Source organism: Ambystoma mexicanum, chromosome 2p (genome assembly GCF_040938575.1).
Source record: "Ambystoma mexicanum isolate Mex_15411 chromosome 2p, UKY_AmexF1_1, whole genome shotgun sequence".
NCBI lineage: Eukaryota > Metazoa > Chordata > Amphibia > Caudata > Ambystomatidae > Ambystoma > Ambystoma mexicanum.
Window position 1 is genome coordinate 524,241,817 of NC_090923.1, and position 10,987 is coordinate 524,252,803.

Sequence of the window (10,987 nt, forward strand, 5' to 3'; positions counted from 1 at the left end):
CAGCTAAAATACTGCTCAAATAAATAATTAGTTGAATGGACAAACAATAGATTCTTGCTTGCTATCACACCAGCTCTTGGTCATAGTTTTAAACCACAGTGAACTCTTTGGAAAGAAAGATTCTTAAGGGGGGGCCGGGGGACTGTAGACCACTGAATGCATCCCATGTCGATTTTGAGAACCTGTTTGATAAGGTAAACGGTAACATGCTTTGGAAGAAATTGTGTGACTGGAGCATTTCAGAGGGTATTCCAAGGATTTGTATGCCCCAGAACTCCATAATGTAATAGTAAACATAAGGCTAAATGGAACTACATACAACACAGATGATATTAAAACCATGATGGAGTGTCTTGGAGTGTCTTGGCTCCCACATTTACTCTATGTAGAACAAATATTAAGGATATTTTTTGCCTGGGTTGTTTTTGAAATTGAGAGCATATCATACATGCCCGAGTTATTATTTTTATTTATTTATGTATACCGCGCCAAAACCCGCAGGCATTGAAGCGCACACAAACACAAAAGTACAAATAAATGGAATGGGACATAAATGCACACAAAGGGCCACTTAAACTATATTAAAAAAAGAAATTTAAATAAGAATTGGTGTCAAAAACCAAATGTCATTTACATTATTCAGTCCAAATAATTTCACCAAAGAACAATCTTAATGATTACCTAATTGTACTAAGAACTAAGCAATAGGATTACATTGAGCCTCAGTTATATTATCTTCATATGCACAGCTGCTCTTGTATTCGGGTTTATTCGTAGGTCAACTACAATGATGCATTAAAAAAAAAAGAAAAAAGGTAGAATGGCTATAAAGTTCATCTGGCATATTAACAATACTAATATTGAAGTTTAAAAAAGAAAAATGTAAACCATTTTTATTGATTTTAGACCTTACTGACTCTTGCATACTTTGCTTGAAAATGTCTATTCAATTATGTCTGTGTGTTCCCACCCCCACCAACTCACCCAACCCTCATTCCAGCCTATTCCACATGCATGGTTCTAACATCTTACATCAACTTTAGGTATATGCGTTCATCTTAATATACTGATGGTGGAGGACACTTATTGTTATTTAGATTATCGCTATGCGCAGAGGCCATCCATTCCTGCACTATGCATCTCCAGGAGTCGAGATCTGTTTTCTTTTCTCCTTGGCCTCGGCCGGCTGCTTCCTGCTACACTGAGGTTTCTGCCAGGTCACTCCACTATAGTTGCACTTCAGGTATCTTATACGCTTTTCACCCCATTGCTATTCTACGTTTTGCCAGGATACATGCTAGGTCTTTCAGCTTACTGACATGTCTAGCCTGTTCTGGTCAGGCAAAAATGCAGAGCATACAGGCCACTGGCGTACTCGTGTCTAGAGTCATCCTTGGCTAACCATTTCCTCCCAATATTGTGCCTGCATGTAGCATTTTGCTGCATCTAGCACTTCATTCAAAATAGCTAGCAACGCGGGTGTCACATCTGTTATGAATTCCTTGTAAAATTTGATGGGCAATCCATCCGACTCTGAGGGTTTTCCTATCGCAACTATTCTGGTTGCCACTAGTTCCTCTATGATTACGGGTGCCTCTAGCCTATCTGCGGCATCAGTGTCTAAATTAGGGAGATCAATCTGTGTTAGGGCCTCGTCTATTTCTGACAGGTGTGTTACAGATGTTTGTGTATAACTTTGTAATAATCATAAAAGCACTCATTAATGGTTCCTTGCGTCCATACTCTTCAATCACGGATCACTCAACCATAACATCCCCTTCTGGAGTCCCTGCACTGCTCCCTCTGCCCAGGTCAGCTCCTCTGCCACCCCTGCAGCCTCCTGTAATCCTGTGGTGCTTCCCTTTTCTACAGCACTTCATTAGCTAGGTTCACACTTTATAAACACATAAGCACATATTTATGATAATACTCAGCAAGAATAGTTCAGATGGGGTGTTAACCAGTTAACCAGAGCTTCAATCACGAAATACAAAATTCAATTAAGTACACTTTTTATAATTTGAATGTTAGAAACGCTTTTTCACCTTGAGACTTGTCTTTTAGTTCATTTCATTACAATGTATATTTTCATGTACTGTTCATGAATTATGCCCAACCACAATAGAAACTATAAATCCAACTGTCTTGTCTGTGCATGAAGGACAGCATGTACATGAATCCCAATGGATCCAAGGCACTCCACCAGAATGAAAATTCTATTTGGCCAGCCGTGCATTTGCATTTTCTAAACAGAGCGAGTGCATCCCTCCCCCAACTATGTGAATCAAACGCACAAAAATCCCACAGTTCTTAATTTACTTGGCAAGAAACTATAATCCACCTCCTCCAAGATCAAAATTAAAATCTATGTTAAGTGCAAGCAATCTTGCCATTCAATGTCCCCAAACAGCATGTGAACGACCGCTTCCTGGGACACGCTAAATCACAGAAAAAAAGGGGAGATGGGAAGAGAGATCTCAAAAAGGTGAAAACATTCAGAAAGGAGTCCAATCAGTAGCTAAATTGTTCTTCCCCTGGGACGGAAAGGAGCGAGGACCGCTGGGTCAAATAAGCCACAGTCCGGAGTGATGGTAACACAGGAGCTACAAGCTTCTACTGTCAAGATGAACCACTGCAGCGTTGGAATACCAAGTTCACAGGGCCAATCACTGATCTAACTCTAAGTGGCAGACAACTCATTAGGGAGAAGTCACGAAAAATGACCAAGACGTCACAAGGAACAAAACAGTGAGCAACCAATTGTCAAGCATTTTCATTTTAGAGAAGGGGTGCCTTCATTCACAGTCCCACTGTTTTTTTCTTTTGGTCAAGTCAACACTTCGTGTGGGTTTAGCACTTATGTAGATATGACATTTTTATGCATGGTCACAAGGTTATTAGAATTCTGCTGTTATAACAAAAGCTTGCTTGAATGAGCACGTACTGAACCGGTTAGAGTCAATAAGAGTTATTTTTCGATTTTAAAGTGCCCATATTTCCTCCCAACTTTGTTATCTATAGAACCTGACTGATTCCTAGCGGAGTTTACAGCACAAGGTTAAGTAGATGAGATGGGCTTTGCTCGCCTGCTTCCTTGTGTACAGTTTCAACATGCCCAGGCTCGCGGTACCCTGGCACTGTGGAAAGCGTAAAAGCCTGATCACTGCTCAGTCAAAGATGTGCTCATGTCCTTAAAAAATGTTGCACAAAAAGACAAGCCTTGGTCCTCTGATTACAGTAGTCAATTGGTGCAGTGTTTTTCCATTTTACCAAGATGAAAACTAGACACCGTGCTCATTTTTCCATGGAGTTTTGAAAGACGCACACTTGCATTTCTGACATACAACCACTCCAGACGGTTATTAGAAGGGTTTCCGGGTTTACAGCCTGCCCAGCTCACCATCTCTCTTGCATGCGATTGCATTTTTGTAGGACATCCACTTCTCTTTCACACTCCCTGTCTCCACTTTGGCTGGCTGGCTAGCTAGCTAGCTAGCTGAGGGGCCCTTCATTGCTGATCTTTGGGCACACTTTTGTTCATGCTGTGGCTTGCAACCTCAAAGAGCCCCTCCCTGCCCCTCATTACCACTGGTAAGGAGATAGTAATGTGACATAAAGCGCTGCACAGGAAATCTAACAAGTCATGTCCTCATGGGAACCCTCAAACCATGGTAACATAACAGAAGGGTGGAAGACTGTCGGGAGGAAAGCCAACTGACCCTTCCCTCCCTACCTACAGTTTGTGGCACATCTTCTGTGGTCTTTCACTCAGTTAAAAGGGGTTAAAAATGTTTTAAATTAATTTTAAAAAAAGTGTTTGATGAGCAGTAGCTGAAAGCAGCACCTGGGTATCGAGCTGTGACGGGGTCAGGGTCTTAACCCTTCTCGTCCTGGAGCAGGAGGCTTTCTAAAACAAAACAAGTCCTACACAGTGGGAGTTGGGGGACTGATCTCGGACAAATCCCCCCCCCTCTTGTGCCAATTATGAGGATACTCATGCCATTAGTTACATCTCGATGCCTCCGTCCCCTGTTCTGTTTTTTGAGAAGCGCAACTCCCAGAATCCCTTTGCATGCCGCCAGAAAAACTCAGACCGGATCCAAACTACCGTAATCTCACAATTACAGCACTTGCAGCAGACTAGCAGCACAACAGAGAAACGCCAGGCTGATTTTAAAACCGTGCTGGAAAGTGGAGGGCTTAGTGGGTTTTTTAAAATCTTCCAGCTGTGTAGTCCTCCTCCTGGGGAAAAGGGAGGCTCTGATTGTTGGACAAGATCAGCTGAGCACTGCAACCAATAGGGCGTGGGGGTGGGGAGCAGTCACTGCATACAGAGCACCGACTATAAAAACAGACAGCAGCAGAGTGCGAGTTGTATGAGTGAGGTTGCAGTTGGAGAGGGGCCAAGAGACCAGGTTGAGTAAGGCAAGTGGAGGAATTTGAAAAGGTGAGGTATTTGAGAGAGAGTGGGATCGGTGGTGTGCAGTGTACTGTAGTGCAGGCATTGAGGAAAAGGGGGGTTTAGGAGGCGAGCGAGAAAGACTGAAGATTGTGTGGGAGATAGACTAGGACTGTGGGACTAGGACTGTGGGACTAGGACTGTGGGAGTTAGTGTCAGAGGAGTGAGTGAGGATATTCGAGAGAGAGTGTAGAGGTAGGAGAGTGTAGTGATAGTGGGTATAGTTAAGGGTTGACCAGAGCACCATATCCCCCGAGTTACATGGATAGAAGAGCAGTAGAAGTAGTAGTACAAAGAACGCTAGCAGTGGTGAGGAAGTTGTAGAGAGAGAGTGTAGAAGTCAGAGAGTAGTAGTAGGGAGAACATAGAAGTCAAAATAAAGTAGTAGCAGTATATAGTGTAGTAGTAGAGGGACAGTCTAAGGAGAGAGGTTGTAACCAGAGCAATAGTAGCAGTAATAAAGGAAGTAGTTTTAGTAGTGGTAAAACAGGATGAGGTGCAGGAGCGTGGGGAAAGTAGGGAGAAGAGGAGAGGGTGGCAGGTAGAAAAGGTACTAATATCTTAAACATTGTGGGAGAAGAAAAGGTGGGTGGAGGTGGTAGGACGGAGGAGAGAAGGGGAAGGAGTAAAGAGAAAGGGGGTGATAAGATAAGGAGGCACACATACATCACCTTCCCGAACTAACATCTGTGGTAGTGTAGAAGTCCCTGAGGAAGATGTATAGCTAGAGTCTCTGGGACTACTGCTTCGGTAAAGTTAGCATACGGACAGTAGGAGCTACTGTTCTGTAGAAACTAACCGGGGCTAGGACACCTGGGCTAGGATGGAAATCCCAGGGGAGTTGAGAGAGAGGGAGGAACAGCCCTAGCGCCAACTTCCCAAACCCCTTTTCCAGCTGGTAAACCCCCTTGTGTTACAACCGATGCCAGTTTGTTCCACAATCCTACTGAAGCACAACATGGCTCTAATGAATGCTGCAATAAAAACTCATGAAGTAGGAACAAGACACTGCTTCATTCAGGCCACCTCTCACAAGGCATAACCTAATAAGGAGAAGCGACATGTAGGGATCAAGGAGCTAGCAAATATCAATATATGCCATACCTCAATTTACATGAGATGCACTATACCAGTTTGCCTATAATGTATGACCCATTGCGTTTTTAAAAAGTCATCCAAATGGAGGAATAATGCTCCTTAATACATATTCCCAAGCAGAGTTAATGTCAGGTAAGTATGGCAACCGTTACTGGGAGGTGAAACGTAGCTCCTGGTGGCAGTAAGTGTTACCTTAACCAGGCTCTTTAAGGCTACAAACAGAAGATACATTCATCCCATCTTCTGGCAAATGCAAACCCTGCAGCCTAATGGACAAATCCTGCATGGGGAGCGCTGGGTATGTATCCTCATTATAGATAGCTATGAATTACCATACTTTGATAGCCTATTCCCAAATAAGACAACCCTGTGTCTCGCCTAGACTAAAATAAAGTCTAGCATACACAGAACATCTCAATAATAACCCTTGTCACATCTAACTGCCAGGCAATTTTATTTGTACTGTACTTGTTTGACCCCACCATTCCCTTTTGTTACCAATATTCACCTTTATAAAATGCCTATTCTTGACTATGACACCCTTGGTTCAGGGTTTGCAGTCAAGGAAATAACTTTATGGAATTTGATCTGGGATACAATGCACAGAGATGCCAAGGCAAATAAGCAACCACACTTCCAGGATTCCCTGGGCACACTGTGGAGTCACTCTTTTATTCCAACATTAAAGTATGCACTAACTTACAATTCTAATGATCATAATATTTCAGGGCATACCTACCTCCTCCCTTTTGCAGAACTTGCACCCATGCTATCACAAACCGTTCTTTCCCTGCTGCAGCCATCCCTTGCTCCCTGCATCCCTGCATTTCCAACATCCATTTCCTTTGCCACCCTCTTACCTTCCCCATGGTCTTTCCTCCTGAAGACTAAACGTCTGGATGCCACTGGTGGAGGGCAGTACAACACCTATTCGGGCAAGTCTAGTGGCTCTGAAACTACTATGCTGGTGATTTGATGCAGTAAAATAAAAAAAATCATGAACATCGTTTCTCTGAGAATCATGCTACACTGAATTTTTGAACAGGACAGTGTGCCGACCTCGTCTCCTGCCATTACAAGACGGAGAGGCTAGGACCAAACACTGCTGGACACACCAAATGTTTTGGCACACCTTACCAAACGTGGTACTAGAAAAACGTTCGAGGCTGAAGGATAAGAACATTAGAATATTCCAGATCATGTTTGTACCTTCCTTTGAAAAGCAAACACAACAAGAGCCCTTGGTCTACAGTTCCTTAAATAAATTGAAACAAGTGTGTTGCAACCTCCATATTAACACAACCCAAAAGCAAACTCAGCCAGCTCAGAACACACATGAAGGCACCGATGGCTCGATAAACAGAAGCCAGCCCAGGAATGCGCCCATTCCCTGGGAACCCTTTTATAGCAGGTTATCAAACGGCTGCTAAAAAACACATAGTAGACATTTCATTTCAAGACAAATAGAAGTGGCTTTGACGGAGTCCCACGTTGCTTTGTCTGGAGTCTATAATCTCTATGTATTTATCTGCAAGATACTGCACAGCGTGTTCCTGGACACAAGCACTGGCTGTGACATCTGCTGCGCATTATGCCGTGTTTGTTCTTCAATTAAGTCAATGACTTTCATTTCACAGCGATGAGAGCACTGTCACTGAGACGAGTGTTTATCCGAAATGATCAATCCGAACGCCACGGCCACCATTCGCGCCATCAGTAGAGCGCGCCGTGTATGCATTTACTGTTTAAATTAACCCTGTTTCTTGGCAACGAAATCAGGCCCCATTTCGAAATATCGGGACATTTTGAAAGTTCCATGAAAGTGGTTATTAGACTAGTCAGTCATATGCAAGCTCATGCCCCAACCCCCTTCAGTTTACTTTTAATTGTTATCTAATAATGCGTTTCGGTTGTAACCAGCGTTTTTGATGGGGGCGACGCAGCACCTGCAAGAAAATATTTTAAAAGTAAACTAGTGAGCTGAATCGTTTCATCTGGAGTAGATGGCATTTGATTGGGCAGTAACGGGGAGCGATGTGACATGCCGGGGTTTCAAACCTATTGAAAAACGAAAAATGCCCAACTTCTCTTGGCCATTTCCCTTTCACTGACTGCTTGTCGTCATCTGTCTGTAGATAATGCCGTCAAAATTTGGGACAACATAAAAACACCAAAATACAACAGTGTGCATCTCTCCCTCATCCTTCCATCACACGTCACCTCGCGCTCCCTTATCTGGGTCCCGAGAGGAGGCCCATAACACCATCCAACTATACGTTTCTACACATGTTAGGTTAGAGCGGATATGTACGGACCAAATCAGCCAGTAATTGTCACAGGGACCAACTCACACGTGACACGTCACCCTCATAAACTCACATACATGCATACAAACGTAAACAACGTGCACCTGATCATAGAACTCATGTTTCGCCAAATAGAAAAATACACTTTCATATAAAATGCACGGTGCACAACAATACAAAATGTATTTAAAAGAGAGGTCATGAAAACCACATGCATACGGCGCTCTACACCAAATCCTATGTGTAACCCGAGTAGAGTCGCTTAACAACTGACATGGAGATATCCCCCGGTAATGTATATTGGAGTTCCTCTCCCTGAGCGTATTGCATTATACATAACATGAAACAAACTACTTAAAAACAAACTCCGTTAATGCAAAAGCAACTTTCTTAAAGAAAGTATGTGTGAAGACAAACAGCTACTTTGTGGGAGGCGTTTCGAAGCTGTAGCAGAAGGCATGATGAAGCCAGAAGTTACAACTACGATAGCTTCAAGGGGCTGGAGAAGTGCAAGGGGGCGGTGTGGTGGCAGGGGCTGCACATGCGGTACCGGTCAATGCCATGTCAATACTTTGTAGGGGCCAGAATGGACTCTTTGGGTCTAAAAGGAGAGGTGATGAGGGACCGCCTTCCCACCCTCAACACCCCCACCCCCTTTCCAGGTATTCCACTGCCAAAAGCACAGAGAAGGGGTGATGGGGTGAAGAAGCAGATAGGCACACATGGGGATGGTGGTAGAATACACATAGCATTGGGAAGTCAGTGAGGACAGGAAGGGTAAAGGAACGCAGGACCAAAAGGGCGTACTAACAGTAGGGCGAGTAGAGCAACACAGGGAGGGGGAGGGGGAGTAATGAAACGCTTATGGACACAGTACTGAAGAGGCAGAGGTAGCTATTGGGCTGTCAGGTCTGCACTTCACGTGACACCCATGTCCCGGAGGCTGCGCGGAGCAATTATGCACTTTTAAGGAGACAAAGCTTTTACATGCAGTTTCCAAACCCTGGCACCATACCCCAATGGTGTTAGGCGTTGCTCTGTTGTCAATGTTTTGAGCCCAACTATGCCCCGCGAGGTACCAGCCGGGCCCCGTGCAGGTTGGCAGGGCAGTTCCTGGGGGCTGAAGAGCGAGAGATGGGAAAACTGTCAAGAGAGTGCTGAAGAGCTCGCCCAGGCGAACAGACTGTCTCGGTTGTTTTCCTGGTGCTCGAAGTGGGCTCGTACAGAGGGAGCCTGTGTGAGGCTTAACTCACCTCGGCCTTGGGACAGTCCGGCCTCCAGGGGCCGGACACAGCTTCCTGGGACAGCGCAGAATCCAAGAAACAGCGACAGCAGAAGACAAACAGACGGGGCTGAGAGGTGCGGGAAGACCCCCTCCCGCGAAGGCCGCCGCTGCCTCCGCGTAAAGAACCCCCCGAGTCCGGCTCCGCACACCAGCCGGTCAAGCGGCGCTTCCTTCAACGAGCTCCTGGGCGGCCAGAGTCACAGTCCGGAGGCCGCCGCCGTGCCTCCTCCTCCTCCCCCAACCGACGCCGCCGTTCAGTGCTAGCGCCGCCCGCTCTCCTCCCCTCCCCCGCCCTGTAGTGGCTGAGGCTACAGCAGGAGGAGGGCCCGGGACGCGGCTTCCTCAGGCTCCCTGGGAAGGTTCTCGTTGTCCGTCTAAAATGGCCGAGGGTCGGAGAAGCCCACGGGCCACAGCTTTAGCTTTAGACCCTTAGCGGGAGTCGCACGGGATACCTACTAGAAAGGACTGCACCACCTTAGTCGGAGTCCGCTGGTGGACGCGGCTTCCAACCGAACGCTTGACAGAGAGATTACCACAGCAGCTAACTTTATCAGCACGGCCGACCCTCTCCCCTTCAGACCGCGACGACCTTACCACCAAGGCATTCAAATAACATGTCATCGGCGAATTTTCACACATGCCGATCGCCCCTTTTTCGGAGGAGACCTGATTTGTTTCAAAGATCTCGTTCAAAATAGGCACCTTCTACCCTCCGGCCGTACTTTGTCTCAAAATATCCCCTTGTCTAAATGTTGGCATATGTCATATTCAGTGTAGTCGGCCACCATATTCTTTCCGTAACCAGACCCATACAAGTAGCCAACGTTCACAAACGATAGATTCCATCATCACAGCCAGCGTTTATAAAAACCAGTGTGCTCACACACTGGATTCATTACCACATACAGGCTTCTTACCAGCGTTCATCACTATGTTCACCCTCAATCATCCCAACATGCCCAGTTTCATTCGTGAGTCGCTCCTAGTGTCTTTTTTAACCCCTGTGCGTTCCGGAATTTGTAGTCCTGGTTTTAGAATGGAGGAAATCCACGACTACACGACCCAGAATGCAAAAGGAAACAAGCATTGGCAGAGGCAATACTTTTGGAGTTTACTGCTGTTCTTTGCATTTTGAATTTATAGGCACCAGGGTGCAAGGATGAGAGTGCAACGTTTCCAAGTAGGATGCAATGAGGGGCACGGGTGTGCAAGAGAATGAGGTGGAGGAAGAAGAATGGAGCTGGGCGGAAACGATTGAGAGAGGGTGCCATTGATGACGAGCAAGTGGAACTGGGAGCGAGAAAAGATGAGACTGAAAGGGGTAAGAAATAAAGCGAGTGTGAGGGAGGATGAGAGGGGATAGAGAGCGGTGGTAGGGGTGTGGGGTGGGGGTGTGAGTTGTAGAAAGAGTTGGTTGGGTGCGGGTAGAGAGAGTGGGGGTACCGTGGGTGGGTGAAGGTAGGGTGGGTCTGGTTAGTAGTGGTTGAGGCTACAGGGATGGGGGTTAGGGTGGTGAGTGGGGGTATAGGGTGGGTGTAGAGAGAGTGGGGGTTGGGTGGATAGGGCGAGTGGGGTTAGGGTGGGTGAGTGGGAGTAGAGAGTTGGGATTGGTTGGGGGTAAAGAGCAGGGATTGGGTCGGTGGGTTCTAAAGAGAGTGATGGTGGGTAGTTGAGAGAGTGGGGGTGGGTAGGTGGGGGTATGGTGGGTTGGGGTAGAGAGTGGGGGTAGGGTAGCCATGTAGGGATGAGAGAAGAGGTTGGGTGGGTGATGGTAGTTGGCATGGTATGCACATGAAGAAAAAAGCAGCCTTAGGAGGACATGTCAAAAGTAGCCCAACA

General features: G+C 46.0%; 1 protein-coding gene across 5 annotated transcripts in view; it reads right to left on the reverse strand.

The window, feature by feature from the left end:
- Nucleotides 1-10,084, reverse strand: part of RAF1 (Raf-1 proto-oncogene, serine/threonine kinase) — a 1,232,906-nt gene extending 1,222,822 nt beyond the window's left edge. For 3 of the 5 annotated variants that reach the window (XM_069643946.1, XM_069643945.1, XM_069643944.1), the window contains exon 1: nucleotides 9,117-9,255. The gene's annotated coding sequence lies outside the window, so the exon portion shown is untranslated. Of the gene's footprint in view, nucleotides 1-9,116; nucleotides 9,353-10,065 lie in introns of those variants that run through there. The other 2 variants (XM_069643941.1, XM_069643943.1) reach the window with 2 other exon arrangements.
- Nucleotides 10,085-10,987: the final 903 nt, after the last annotated feature.